The sequence below is a fragment of the Pristiophorus japonicus genome, chromosome 20 (genome assembly GCF_044704955.1).
Source record: "Pristiophorus japonicus isolate sPriJap1 chromosome 20, sPriJap1.hap1, whole genome shotgun sequence".
NCBI lineage: Eukaryota > Metazoa > Chordata > Chondrichthyes > Pristiophoridae > Pristiophorus > Pristiophorus japonicus.
Window position 1 is genome coordinate 49,141,835 of NC_091996.1, and position 15,547 is coordinate 49,157,381.

Here is a 15,547-nt window from a genome sequence, read left to right on the forward strand (position 1 = left end):
AAAGAAAATGCATCAGTACCTGTTTGGCCTCAAATTTGAGCTGGAAGCCGATCACAAGCCCCTCACATCCCTGTTCGCTGAAAACAAGGGGATAAATACGAATGCCTCAGCCCGCATACAAAGGTGGGCACTCGCAATATCAGCGTATAACTATACTATCCGCCACAGGCCAGGCACCGAGAACTGTGCGGATGCTCTCAGTCGGCTACCATTGCCCACCACGGGGGTGGAAATGGCGTAGCCTGCAAACTGGTTGATGGTGGCGCAGCCCGCAGACTTGTTGATGGTCATGGAAGCGTTTGAAAATGATAAATCACCTTTTACGGCCCACCAGATTCGGACTTGAAAGCGATAGCCAGATCCCACGTTTGGTGGCCCGGTATCGACTCTGACTTACAGTCCTGTGTACGGCAATGTAGCGTATGTGCTCAGTTGAGCAATGTGCCCAGAGCGGCACCCTAAGTTTGTGGTCCTGGCCCTCCAGACCATGGTCGAGGATCCATGTCGACTATTCGGGCCCGTTTCTCGGTAAAATGTTCCTGGTGGTGGAGGATGCTTTTTCAAAATGGATTGAACGTGAAATAATGTCGAGAAGCACTCCCACCGCCACCATTGAAAGCCTGAGGGCCATGTTTGCCACCCACGGTCTGCCTAACATACTGGTCAGTGACAAGGGCCATGTTTCACCAGTGCCGAATTTAAAGAATTCATGATCCGCAATGGGATCAAACATGTTACCTCGGTCCCCTTTAAACCAGCCTCCAATGGACAGGCAAGATCCTCTGCTGTCCCTAGTAAAAAACTGTTTACTGCATGAGAGCTGGGCCAGCATCCCCATTGAAATGCAAGAGCCAATCAAGCCATTCCAGCGGCGAAAGGACGAGCTGTTCATTCAGGCAGACTGCCTGTTGTGGGGTAACCATTTAGTGCTACCAAAAAAGGGTAGGGAGACGTTCATCTCAGATCTCCACAGCACACATCTGGGTATAATGATGATGAAAGCGATAGCCAGATCCCACGTTTGGTGGCCCGGTATCGACTCTGACTTACAGTCCTGTGTGCGGCAATGTAGCGTATGTGCTCAGTTGAGCAACGTGCCCAGAGAGGCACCCTAAGTTTGTGGTCCTGGCCCTCCAGACCATGGTCGAGGATCCATGTCGACTATGCAGATCCGTTTCTCGGTAAAATGTTCCTGGTGGTGGAGGATGCTTTTTCAAAATGGATTGAATGTGAAATAATGTCGAGAAGCACCGCCACCGACGCCATTGAAAGCCTGAGGGCCATGTTTGCCACCCACGGTCTGCCTGACATACTGGTCAGTAGACAATGTTTCACCAGTGCCGAATTTAAAGAATTCATGATCCGCAATGGGATCAAACATGTTACCTTGGCCCCGTTTAAACCAGCCTCCAATGGACAGGCAGAGCGGGCAGTACAAACAATCAAACAGAGCCTTAAATGAGTCACAGAAGGATCACTCCAAACCCGCCTGTCCCGAGTACTGCTCAGCTGCCACACGAGATCCCACTCACTCACAGGGGTGCCCCCAGCTGAGCTACTCATGAAAAGGACACTTAAAACCAGACTCTCACTGGTTCATCCCAACCTGCATGATCAGGTAGAGAGCAGGCGGCAGCAACAAAATGTAAACGATGGTCGCACCACTATTTCACAGGAAATTGATCTGAATGACCCTGTGTATGTGCTGAACAAGGTCCCAAGTGGATCGCGGGCACGGTGATAGCTAAAGAAGGGAATAGGGTGTTTGTAGTCAAACTAGACAATGTCAAATTTGCCGAAAGCACCTGGACCAAACGAGGCTGCGGTTCACAGACTGCCCTGAACAACCCACAGCAGACACCACCTTTTTCGAGCCCACAACACACACCCAAAGGATCAACGCCACCACGCCGGACCAGGAAATCGAACCCATCATGCCCAACAGCCCAGCAAGGCCAGGCTCACCTAGCAGTCCTGCAGGGCCAACAACACGCCAGCCCAGCGAGGGCACAGCCAACACACCAGAACAGACATTTGTACCGAGGCGGTCCACCAGGGAAAGAAAGGCTCCCGACTGCCTCATCTTGTAAATAGTTTTCACTTTGACTTTGGGGGGCGGGGAGTGATGTTGTGTATCTGTAAAGCATGCACTCACATGTTCTGCCACCAGGGAGCTCATCGCCTGAAGTCCCAAGGGATCCCAGCATCCCTTGGGAGCACTGTATATAAGCCGGCCCCTAAGGCCTGTTGCTCACTCTGGAGTGTCTTAATAAAGACTGAGGTCACTGTTACTTTAACCTCCCTGTGTGCAGCCTCATCTGTGTTTGGAACACAATAGCACTATTTAAAGGAAAAGCAGGAGAGTTCTCCTGGTGTCCTAGACAACATTCCTCCATAAATCAACACCACATATGCAGATTATCTAATTATTTATCTTATCGCAGTTTGTGGTACATTGCAATGTGACAATTGGATGCTTTTGATTACTTTACAACAGTGTCTAAGGACTGGAACCTCCATTTTTGTGCTTATCGCACAAAAATGGTCGTTAATTCTGGCACGGGCATTAAAAAAGGGTTTTCAGATCGCCGGCTTCTCGCCCATTCTCAAAGCACCTCATCTCCATTTTTGAAAATGGGCATTACTGCGAGCAATATGAAATGGGCGGCAGTGATAAATTTTGCTGACCTTCTGCCGTAAAGTGTGGCCGTCCTTAGCAACGGCATGGCAGTGCTTGATTCCCGTGATTCAGGAGGTCAAGGGTCATCATGACATACGCAGAAGAGGAGACAGAAAGAGAGGGAGCTCAGAGACACTGAAAGCGTGTGTGGCTGTGGTGTGTGCTTGTCTGGCTGTTGTGGGAGGCATGAGGGAGATTCACCAGTAGCAAAAAGCTTACTAAGCACCAAGAACATAGCTGGCACTGCGATTTTGTCCAACAAATAAGATATAACATGGAAGGGATGGAGGAGGCCCTGGAGCTGGTAGACAGGAACACTGGTGACAGAGGGCTTCCAGTGGTCCCGGAGCGCTGCATTGCACCCGAAGATGCTGCACCCCCATTACCAACCACACATGAGAGCCAGCAGCAACATCTTGCTTCTGGCTCGGAGCACGTTCCCACCTCGGGACCGTCCTCTCCTGTATCCGTCCAAGCAGCATTTCGGCCGTCACCCCCCACTCCCCCCCACCCACCCCAATGAAGCATTGCCTGAGGAACTCCTCGGCCAGGCGGCTTGGAGTCAGGAGGGGAAGGGGAAGGGATAGAGGTGGGGAGAAGCAGTATGGAAGGGGGGGCGGAAGAGTTGGTTTGTACAGAAATACTGATGATTTCAGACTAATGTTCAGTTTAAATGTTTTTTATTTAACAAAACCTTGTAGCGCATTGACTCAGATAGCTGCACCGTTACACGCTGGTGATTCCTTAACATCAAAGGGTACAATTACACTTAACTTCCATCAACTTAAACTTTAACTGTCACCAAGATGATGCCTACCATTGAAGTATGACCTGCACACCCAGCAGTGTGTCAGCCTTGTAAATAACACCAACCTTCTTTCAGGCAAAGCGATCATTGATGAGCTCCTGATGTAAGGCTCTTGCAGCTATCATGCCACCACGGGCCCTTTCATGCAGTCTACAGGGGGGCGGGGGAATGGCTTCAGCGTCAGCCTGATTGTCTGGGCCGATGTCAGCGTCCGCCTCCTCATCCTCCTCTTCCTTTTTCTGGTGAGGTAGACTGTCAGGCTCATCAGGCAATTCTTGTCCTCTCCTGATAGCCAAGTTGTGCAGCATGGAGCACACCACCACAAATTGTGCTACCTGCTCAGGGTGGTATTGGAGGTCGCCTCCTGAGTGGTCCAGGCATCTAAAACACTGCTTCAGCATTCCAATGGTTTTCTCCACGATATTGCGAGTTGCTCTGTGGCTCTTGTTTTATCGCCTCTCGGCTTCAGTGTGGGTGTCACACAGGGAGGTCATCAGCCAAGTGGCGAGGCCATATCCTTTGTCACCAAGCATCCAGCATTAACCTTGTAGCTGATTGTGAAACAAGTCAGATACAGTGCTCTCACGCAGGATGTGAGCATCATGGATGTTGCCCGGAAATTGAGCATTCAATGTCAGTATAATTTGCTAGTGGTCGACAACCAGTTGGACATTCAGGGAGTGGAATTCCTTGTGGTACCTGAAAACCTCTGCATCCTGAAAAAGTGCCCGCATCGTGATGTGCGTACAGTCGATTGCTCCCTGCACCTTGGGGAAGTTTGCAATTCTGGAGAATCCTAGAGCCCTCTCACCCTGTCCCTCCCTGGTTATAGGGAAGCTGATCAAGTCCGCAAATGTCGCCAGCTGTGGCCTGAAAAGAACCTGAGGCGTAGAACGACAGTGCCGCGGTGACTTTGACCTCGACGGACAGTGCAGTACTGATGGTGCTGGCAGGCTGCACATCTGCCCTTATCAGCTGGCGTACCTCAGTGATAACCTCTTTGTGAAAGTGCAGTCTCCGAAGTCAGGTGGTGTCGGGCAAGTCGAGGTAAGAATGGACGATTATATGGGCATTATACGTCATTTCAGCGGTAAAATGTGTGTTAAGTGGACGTTAAGCATGAAACAAAAGTCGAGGTTCTAGCCTTTTGAGCTTTATTTTCGCCGCAATTGGGTGCCGTTTTTTTGGAGTCCGCTGATTTTTTTTTGAGCAATCTTGATTTTGCAACTTTCCTCAAAGTTTGTATGCCGGCGGCAACTGTCAGCGGCGGATCTTTTGGCGCAGGTCTGGTTTAAAAGTGATTTCCGCGCTGTTTTCGGCTTTTTTTGGCCATTTAAACGATTTTCACCAACAACGATTTTTTTCAGGCGCACAGTGGCCTTAAGAACCGATCAGAAAAACCCTCCGTTAACTTCAGGAAATCGGCATTGAGTCTATTTCTGAGCTTTTGGACCGAGGGAAGACGACAATTTAAAACACAGATTCATGATGATTTTTGCAGAGGGAACTCGGAAAACAACTCGGAAAGTTAATTTTTCCCACCGAATGTTAGAAGTTTAATTGTTTCCATGTTATGCGAGAAGGCAAATTGCGCCTCCATTTCACCACTCAACCTCTGCTCATGGGGCTCTAGTGGGGGTCCGAGGAGTGCCAGCTGGCCGGCCGGCGGCAGAATCGCTCCCTCAACCCGACACCAGCGCAGGAGCTCGGCGCATGGATTCCACCACCTGCCCCCCCGCCAGGCTCAGCTTGTAAAGAAGCCCGGGGGGGCGGAGGGGTGGCGGCGTGGAATGCAAGCGCCGAGCTCCTGTGCTTGTGTCCGGCCGAGGGAGCGATCCTGTCGGCATGCACTCCAAACTGTGCATCGGAGATGGCACAACACAGCAGCGAACATACGCATTTCGGCAAAAGCTCTTCGTGCCATAAATCACTGTGCGTCGTATCTCCACTGAGACAGAGCTTAATGTTGCGCATACACGCAGATCAGGGTGCGGTCTGTTCTACTAGGGCGTCACCCAACAAAGGTTTGTGCTTCAGTAAGTACTGTCTCACAATAACAAGAATAGCAAAATTAAAAATAAAAATTATAGGGGCAAATATTACTATGCCTCATATAGTAAGGCTGGTTTACATGCCTGCCATACAGAGGCGATGGATAATACGATGTCACCATCACAGAAACCAGGTAACTCAGGCATTAATGGAGAGGAGGCCATACCCTGATCGAGTCTGCAGGGTCAGGCACTCATACCTACACCTGAGTCAGGCAGACTGCATTCGCAGGCTGTGATTTAAAAAGGAGGTCATCACCGAGATCTGCCAACTAGTGAGGGCAGATATACAGCCACGAAGTGGCAGGAGGACTGCCCATTCCTGTGGAAGTGAAGGTCACTGTAGCACTTGCCTTCTAAGCTTCTGGCTCATTTCAAGCAGCAACTCAGGACATGTGCTGCACCTCGCAGTACGCCACACATTGCTGCATTCCACAGGTGACTGCTGCACTGTATGCCAAAAGGAACCAGTTCATCAATTTCCCTATGGCCATGCAGGCAATGCGAGACAGGGCTGTGGGGTTCTCTAGAATTGCTGGCTTCCCAAAGGTACAAGGTCGACTGCACCCACAACGCCTTGAGAGCACCTTTGGACAACTCCGAGGTTTATCGCAACAAGAAAGGGTTCCATTCCCTCCATGTGCAGCTCGTCTGTGGCGATCTGCATCGGATCATGGCGGTGGATTCCAAATACCCAGGTAGCACCCATGATGCTTTCATCTTACATGAGAGTGTTATATCTATGATGTTTCAGGAGTTGCCAGAAGGGCACAGCTGGTTGCTCGGGGACAAAGGATATGGGCTCGCCACCTGGTTTATGACCCCCCAACGCAATCCCCCCACTGAGCCAGAGCGTCGGTACAACATGTTGTACATAACGACATGGAGCATCATAGAGTGGACAATTGGCATACTGAAGCAGCATTTCTGATGCCTGGACCACACTGTCGGCTACCTGCAACACGCCTCTCACCATGTCGATCAGTTCACTGTCATGTGCTGCATGCTGCACAACTTGGCCATCATGAGAGGCCAGGCACTAGACATTGAAGATCCTCCTGAGGGGAGAAGGGAGGTGGGGGGGAGGGGGAGGTGGGGAGGGGGAAAGGAAGACAATGAGGCTAACAATGTGATTGAGGAGGAGGAGCAGCAGGAGGATGAGGAGGACTAGCAGCAGGAGAAGGAGGACAAACCAATGCCACCACCTCAACCTGCAGGACGTCGTCAGAAGAGGCGGTCTCGTGCACCTATAGCCATAGCTAGAGACTTGCATCAGCAGCTAATCCATGATCTCTTTGCTGCCTGAAGGCTAAATGGCCCAATAGTGTTGACTCTTCGCACATTTTAGTGTGAAAAAATAATGTACATGATAATGTACGTAATGTGTTGGTTTATGTTGCTTTAATTCAAAAAATATTGTGCAGGATTCTGCTTAACTTAAAAAAAAATTAGGTTTATTAAACTTTTGTGCAGTTTTACTTAATTTTAATAAAAAAATGTTGTATTGAACTATAAACTTTTCAACGAAGAAAACAACAAGTGGCAGCAACAAACAAACAAACAACAGATGAACTCGAGCTGCAGCCATCTCTCCTTCCCCTTTGTCATGTAGTTAACTGTCATTGTAACCCATGTGTAAACTGACTAGTTGTACATTGTGAGAACATTGACGACTAGGTGGTGAACTTATGGGAGACAGACCTAACCTGATCTTTCAGGTATAAAAGGGAAAGCTCCACCCACCTTGACCACTTCAGTGCTGGAATAAAAGTTGCTGGTCATAGAGTGACCTTCTCTCAAGCACGGGCCCCGTGTGCATTTGTACTTATAGTAAGGACATATCATTGGCGACGAGAAACTGGGATTTAAACCACGTGAGCATGGCCACTAGCAGCACAGATGAGAGGTATTGTGTTGGTGATGATTGGGTCGACTTTATTGAGAGACTGCAGCAAAGTTTCGTCACTAAGGAATGGCTGGGACAGGATTCGGCCGACAAACGCAGGGCTCATCTCCTGACGGTTTGTGGGTCCAGGACGTACTTCCTGATGAAGGACCTTCTAGCACCAGAGAAGCCGGCGGACAAGACTTTTGAAGAGCTCAGTAAGTTGATCGGGGAACACTTTAAACCGGCGAGCAGCATGCACATGGCGAGACACCGGTTTTACACGCACCGGCGGCAAGAAGGGCAAAGTGTTGCAGACTTCGTGGCAGACCTCCTGCGACTGACGAGCCTATGTAAGTTCCCAGATGCATGCAGAGCGGAGATGCTGCGAGACTTTTTTATTGAGGGCATCGGGCACGCTGGGGTTTTCAGGAAACTGATTGAGACAAAAGACTTGACCCTGGAAACAGCGGCTTTGATGGCCCAGACATTTATCTCAGGGGAGGAAGAGACCAGAATGATGTTTGACAAAAATCTTGGTTTAAATGCAGCAAATGGACAGGGAGTCAACATTGTTAACGCGGCACACAGTTCCCCAGGCAGACAGAGGCAATCGGACATGCCCGAGCATGTAGTTGAATCCAAAGGAGGAATTCAACAGAGACAATGGCGAGCTGAACGGCGATTCATGCCATCACAAGGGACAATGCGGCCAGTAATGGGGCCATCAACACCTGTTAATGGTATGCTTAAAAACAGAAAGTCAGAGACGATCGACTGGTAATGGGCCTTTTGTTTCAACAACGGCTCATGTTGGAGGTGTGGAGGCAAACACACAGCCAGAGCTTGCAGGTATCAGCAATACACCTGCAGAAATTGCAACATCAGCGGTCACTTGGTGCGTATTCGCTTCTCGGCCTTTTGGCTAAGATCTGCATAACTAACCTGACCAGCCACCATGACTTCCGGGTGGTTTCTCCCTGGTCAGGAAGGTATATGCTTACATTTTTGTAAACAGGAGGTGGGTGGGATGGCTTGACCCATCCACCTCCACGGAGGTGTGTGGGGGACCTGACCCATCCACCTCCATGGCACGAACCTGGTATTGCAGTACTTCCAGGAACAGTGCAGTGGCTCTAGGCCTTTTGGCTAAGAGCATTGGCGCAGAGTGATCCTTGGCGTGTGCAAGGTGACCTCTGGCGTTTGTGACTTGACAAAGAATTGGAAACGATTGGCTACGAATTTATAATTAAAAAAAAAAAAAAAAAGTATTCGCTTCTCGGCCTTTTGGCTAAGATCAAGTGTAGTACCGTTTCTGACCAGCCACCATGACCTCCGGGTGGTTTCTCCCTGGTCAGGAAGGTATATGCTTGCATTTTTGGAAACAGGAGGTGGGTGGGGAGGGTTGACCCATCCACCTCCACAGAGGTGTGTGGGGGACCTGACCTATCCACCTCCATGGCACGAACCTGGTATTGCAGTACTTCCAGGAACGGTGCAGTGGCTCTAGGCCTTTTGGCTAAGAGCATTGGCGCAGAGTGATCCTTGGCATGTGCAAGGTGACCTCTGGCGTTTGTGATTTGACAAAGAATTGGAACGATTGGCTACGAAATTAAAAAAAAATAGTATGTGCTTCTCGGCCTTTTGGCTAAGATCATGCGTAACTGACCTGACAGGGGAGTAGCCACCATGACCTCCGGGTGGTTCTCCCTGGATCAGGAAGGTATATGCTTGCTTTTTTGGAAACAGGAGGTGGGTGGGGTGGCTTGACCCATCCACCTCCACGGAGGTGTGTGGGGGACCTGACCCATCCACCTCCATGGCACGAACCTGGTATTGCAGTACTTCCAGGAACAGTGCAGTGGCTCTAGGCCTTTTGGCTAAGAGCATTGGCGCAGAGTGATCCTTGGCGTGTGCAAGGTGACCTCTGGCGTTTGTGATTTGACAAAGAATTGGAACGATTGGCTACGAATTTCACACAAAAAAAAAAGTATGTGCTTCTCGGCCTTTTGGCTAAGATCATGCGTAACTGACCTGACAGGGGAGTAACCATGACCCCAACGTGGTTCTCCCTGGATCAGGAAGGTGGTTCTCCTATGCTTTTTGGAAATAGGAGGTGGGTGGGGTGGCTGGACCCATCCACCTCCATGGCACGAACCTGGTATTGCAGTACTTCCAGGAATGGTGCTTGGGCTCTAGGCCTTTTGGCTAAGAGCATTAGCGCAGGGTGATCCTTGATGTGTGCAAGGTGACCTCTGGCGTTTGTGATCTGACAAAGAATTGGAAAGATTGGCTACGAAAAAAAAAAAGAAAAAAAAAAGTATGTGCAGGAGTGGGTGGGTGGTTTGACCCATCCACCTCCATGGAGGTGGGTAGGGGGCTTGACCCATCCACCTCCATGGCACGAACCTGGTATTGCAGTACTTCCAGGAACGGTGCTTGGGCGCTAGGCCTTTTGGCTAAGAGCATTGGCGCAGAGTGATCCTTGACAGGTGCAAGGTGACCTCTGGCGTTTGTGATCTGACAAAGAATTGGAAAGATTGGCAACGAATAAAAAAAAAAAGTACGTGCAGGAAGCCTGCAGCTAGGTTAATGTACAAGGAGGAAGGGCCCGATGTAAGCCCTACGAGGCCAAATGGAAACTGGGGGAAATCGCTGGAAGCTGAAGTTCATGTGGAGCGCATATACAGTTCATACACCAGAACGCCACCGATAATAATGAAAGTGCTCCTCAATGACATCCCAGTATCAATGGAGCTAGACACGGGGGCCAGCCAGTCCCTGATGAGTAGCAAACAGTTTCACAAGATGTGGGCATCCAAGGCCAGGAGGCCAAAATTATTGCCAATTGATGCACAACTACGGACATATACAAAGGAGATCATTCCGATGCTCAGCAGCGTCACGGTAGTTATGACCCACAAAGATTCGGAGAATAGATTTACACTCTGGATTGTTCCAGGGGACGGTCACGCACTACTGGGGAGGAGTTGTCTGGCTGTCATGAACTGGAAATGGGGCGATGTCAATGCAATTTCTTCTGTGGAGCGAATATCATGCTCACAGGTCCTGGACAAATTTGACTCACTATTTCAGCCCAGCATTGGCACTTTCATGGAGACCAAGGTAGTGATTCACATAAACCCGGACGCCAGGCCAGTACACCACAAGGCCAGAGCGGTGCCGTACGTGATGCGGGAAAAGATTGAAGGCGAATTGGACCGCCTGCTGAGGGAAGGCACCATCTTGCCAGTCGAATTCAGTGATGGGTGAGCCCGATTGTGCCGGTGCTCAAGGCGAATGGGTCGGTCAGGATATGTGGCGATTACAAGGCCACCATCAATCGGGTGTCACTCCAAGACCAGTACCCACTACCGAGAGTGGAAGACCTCTTCGCGACGCTATCCGGTGGCAAACTTTTTTCAAAATTGGACCTAACCTCAGCTTACATGACCCAGGAGCTGGCGAGTGAGTCGAAGAAACTGACCACCATCACGACACACAATGGGTTGTTTGAGTACAACAGATGTCCGTTTGGGATTCGCTCGGCCGCCGCGATCTTTCAACGCAATATGGAAAGCCTCCTCAAGTCGATTCCAAGGACAGTGGTTTGTCAAGGCGACATCCTCATCATGGGTTGTGATACTGAAGAACACCTCCGCAACCTGGAGGAGGTGCTATGCAGACTGGACCGGGTAGGTCTGCGACTGAAAAAGGCGAAGTGCGTCTTCCTAGCTCCAAAGGTAGAATTCCTGGGGATGAGAGTAGCAGCAGACGGGATCAGACCTACTGCATCCAAGACGGAAGTGATCCAGAGAGCACCCAGACCCCGTAACACGACAGAGCTGCGTTCGTTCCTGGGGCTCCTGAACTATTTTGGTAACTTTCTTCCCAAATTAAGCACGCTGTTAGAGCCGCTACATGTGCTCCTACGCAAAGGTCGTGAATGGGTCTGGGGGGACAGCCAGGAAAGGGCTTTTGATAGAGCACGAAATTTGTTATGCTCCATCAATCTGTAGTAGACGCCTATTCCAAATGGATCAAGTGTGACATTCTCAATTCAAGCACATCCTCGGCCACGGTAGAACGTCTACGGGCAATGTTCGTCGCCCATGGTCTACCTGACATCTTGGTCAGTGACAATGGCCCGTGCTTTACAAGCATTGAATTCCAGGACTTCATGGCAGTATCAACCATGTCAGAATGGCACCGTTCAAGCCAACCTCAAACGGCCAGGTGGAACGAGCAGTACAGATAATCAAACAGGGGATTCTCAGAATCCAAGGAGGTTCCCTACAAAGCCGCTTATCACGCCTCCTGTTGGCCAATAGATCCCGATCACACTCGCTCACAGGGGTCCCACCTGCAGAGCTGCTAATGAAAAGGACGCTCAAAACAAGGTTATCCCTTATACCCGACACCATGAAAGAAATTGTTGAGAGTAGGTGCCAGCCACAATGTGCGTACCATGACGGGAATGTGAGGGCGCAATGTGTTGATGTCAAGGACCCTGTCTTTGTCCTTAACTACGCTGCAGGGCTTAAATGGCTCGTAGGCACTGTGATTGCCAAAGAGGGGAATAGGATTCTGGTAGTTAAATTTACCAGTGGACAAATCTGCCGCAAACATGTGGATCAAACAAAAAGGAGGTTCAGCAACCCCATAGAAGAAGCAGAGGAAGAACACGATGTAGAGTTCACTCCTCCACAGGCGGCCGAACACCGGAACCAAGTGGAGGAGAGCCCAGTCACTGTGGGCAGTCCGGACAGGCCTGAGGCACCGCAAACACAGACACTCAGGCCAGCACCCAACAACCGGAGCCCAACTCAGGCGCTCTACAAGGGAGCGTAAACCACCAGAGAGACTTAACCTGTGATCCCAATAAGACTTTGGGGGGGAGGTGATGTCATGTATTTAACTGTCATTGTAACCCAAGTATAAACTGACTAGTAGTACACTGTGAGAACATTGACCACTAGGTGGTGAACTTGTGTGCTGGAATAAAAGTTGCTGGTCACAGAGTGACCTTCTCTCAAGCATGGGCCTCGTGTGCAATTGTACTATATAGTAAGGACATATCACACTTATTCAAAGACCTTAGCGCTGTACGCCCCTCTTGCCCCATTATTGCCTCTACCCCTACCTGTGCCCGTTGTTATAGACTTCTGCTTCTTCACTCTGACCCCAAGGTTTTTCCTGCTTTCTGCGTCTTTCAACAAGACCCATTTATTGTTGGTGGGGTTGGACAGGGACAGACCTAGCAGACAGCATTGTGGAAGTTGCGGGTTCCTCTTCAGAATCTTCTTCAGCCTGAGGATCAACCCAGCCTGAGGTTGGACTAGGGATTGGAAAGTGAGTGTCAGCAGTTGATGCTGCCAATTGCTGTTGGGCAATGACAGTCTGGGTGTGTCTACTTATTGCAGCAGCTATCTCTGACATTCCCTCCATAATCTGTCCTGACACTGCATCAGCTGCCTCTGACATTCACTCCCTTATCTCCTGTTATGTATGTAACTATGTAATACTTGCCACCAGAGGCCACGACTATTGGACTCCTAATGGTCACCTGCACACACATGCAGGGCCAGTATAATAGGTTGGCTGCCATGTTGTTTAGGCACTCTGGAATTGTAATAAAGAAGACTAAGGTCACACTAAGTTTAGCTCACAGTACTCAGCCTCGTGAAGATCTTCTATACACAACAATTGGCGACGAGTAACAGAATACGAACCTTCACGCAACCATGGCTGCCTTTGGAATATTAGAGAGATTCGTAGGGGGTGATGATTGGGAAGCCTTCATCGAGTATCTCGACGAGTACTTCGTGGACAATGAGCTGGAAGGAGACACTAACGTGGCCAAGCGCAGGGCGGTTCTCCTCACCTTCTGTGGATGTAAAACATATGCCCTCATCAAGAATCTGCTCACTCTGACAAAACCAACAGAGAAGGAATATACAGAGTTTTGCACGCTGGTTCGGGACCACCTCAAACCGAAGGAGAGTATCCTCATGGCCAGATATCGTTTTTACACGCACCATCGCTCCAGGGTCCAGGACATGGTGGATTATGTCGCCGACCTGAGGCGCCTTGCAGGACCTTGCGTTTTTGGAGCTGCGTGGGGCAAATTCTGCAGGACTTTATCATGCTTGGCAAAAGCCATGAGGTCATTCTTTGAAAGATGCTGGCTGCCAAAACCCTAGACCTGAGCAGGGCCATCACGATCGCCCAGGCATGCATGGCCACGGACAATAACACCAAGCAGATATCTTCTCAACATCGAAGCTCACCGGCAAGTACTGTGCTTTAAATGACATCGCTAGCAGGCCGAACTGCAGATGGCAGGGCCTGACATCTGCGGCTGCAAGACCTATGATGACTCAAAATCTGCCATTGGGGGTGAATGTGAATCCATTAGCACCGTGTTGGTACTGTGGAGGTAATGATCGGGTCCATCAATGTCGATTCAAGCACTACCTGTGCAAAGGCTGCACAATGATGGGGCACCTCCAGCGAATGTGAAAACGTGCTGCGACACACCACGTGGCAGAGGATGATCGATCCAGCGTGGATCATGCAGCACAGGCAACTCAACCCAAGAAAGAAATGTATGGGGTACATACCTTCACCACCAAGAGCCCTCCTATAATGCTGAAAGTCAAATTAAATGGAGTTCCAGTATTCATGGAGTTGGACACGGGTGCGAGTCAGTCAATATTGAACCAGAAGGCTTTCGAGAAACTGTGGGGCAATAAAGCACAAAGGCCCAAACTGAGCCCGATTAATGCAAAGCTGCGAAGCTGCACCAAAGAGCTCATACCAGTCATTGGAAGTACGGCAGTGAAGGTATCGCATGATAGAACTGTGCATGACCTATCATTGTGGATTGTTCAAGGCAATGGCCCAATGCTGTTCGGCAGAAGCTGGCTAGAAAAGATTAGATGGAATTGGAATGACGTTAGAGCACTATCTTCAGTGGATGATGCCTCGTGTGCTCAGGTGCTGAGCAAGTTTCCCTCGCTATTCGAACCAGACATTGGCAACCTCACAGGCGCCAAGGTACAATCCATCTAGGCCCTAATGTACAGCCCATCCATCACAAGGCTCGGACGGTTCCGTACACAAGGGAGAAAGTCGAGATCGAACTGGATAGACTCCAACGCGAAAGAATCATATCACCAGTCGAGTTCAACGAGTGAGCCAGTCCAATTATTCCAATGTTGAAAAGCGATGGTACGGTCAGAATCTATGGCGACTACAAGGTAATGATTAACTGAGTCTCATTACAGGACCAGTACCCACTGCCCAAGCAGATGACCTATTTGCAACGTTAGCGGGGGGGGAATTCGTTCACCAAATTGGACCTAACCTCCGCCTCCATGAAACAGGAGCTGGCTGAATCTTCGAAAAGACTGACGTGTATCAACACACACAAAGGGCTGTTTATATACCACAGGTGCCCTTTCGGGATTCGCTCGGCTGCAGCCATTTTCCAGAGCAACATGGAGAGTTTGCTGAAATCTGTTCTGCGCACCATTGTGTTTCAAGATGACATCCTGATCACTGGTCATGAACCATCGAACATCTACACAACCTGGAAGAGTTTCTAAGTCGCCTTGACAGAGTGGGACTCAGGCTGAAATGCTCCAAGTGTGTTTTCCTGACGCCAGAAGTCAAATTTTGGGGGAGAAAGATTGCAGCAGATGGCATCAGGCCCATGGGCTCAAAGGCAGAGGCCATCAAGAATGCATCCAGACCACAGAACGTGACGGAGCTGCGTTCATTCCTGGGACTTCTCAACTATTTCAGTAACTTTCTACTTGGGTTAAGCATGTTGTTAGAGCCTTTGCACATGTTGCTACGTAAGGGTGATGACTGGGTTTGGGGCAAATCTCAAGACACAGCCTTTGAGAAGGCCAGGAACCTGCTATGTTCAAATAAGTTACTGATACACTGTGACCCATGTATATGTTTAGTGCTAGCTTGTGATGCCTCATTGTACGGAGTAGGCTGTCAGCAAGTCAATGTATCGGGCAACCTCCAACCGGTTGCATACGCGTCTAGAAATCTGTCTAAGGCTGAGAGAGCCTATAGTATGGTCGCGAAAGAGGTGTTAGCATGTA

At 49.8% G+C, this 15,547-nt stretch overlaps 4 pseudogenes; all 4 read left to right on the forward strand.

The window, feature by feature from the left end:
- Positions 1 to 8,329: 8,329 nt before the first annotated feature.
- LOC139233237 (U2 spliceosomal RNA) lies at positions 8,330 to 8,560 on the forward strand (annotated as a pseudogene).
- A 135-nt stretch (positions 8,561 to 8,695) lies between these two features.
- On the forward strand, positions 8,696 to 8,930 carry LOC139233279 (U2 spliceosomal RNA; annotated as a pseudogene).
- Positions 8,931 to 9,052: 122 nt separating this feature from the next.
- LOC139233230 (U2 spliceosomal RNA) lies at positions 9,053 to 9,291 on the forward strand (annotated as a pseudogene).
- Positions 9,292 to 9,417: 126 nt separating this feature from the next.
- Positions 9,418 to 9,619, forward strand: LOC139233299 (U2 spliceosomal RNA; annotated as a pseudogene).
- The last annotated feature ends 5,928 nt before the right edge of the window (positions 9,620 to 15,547 follow it).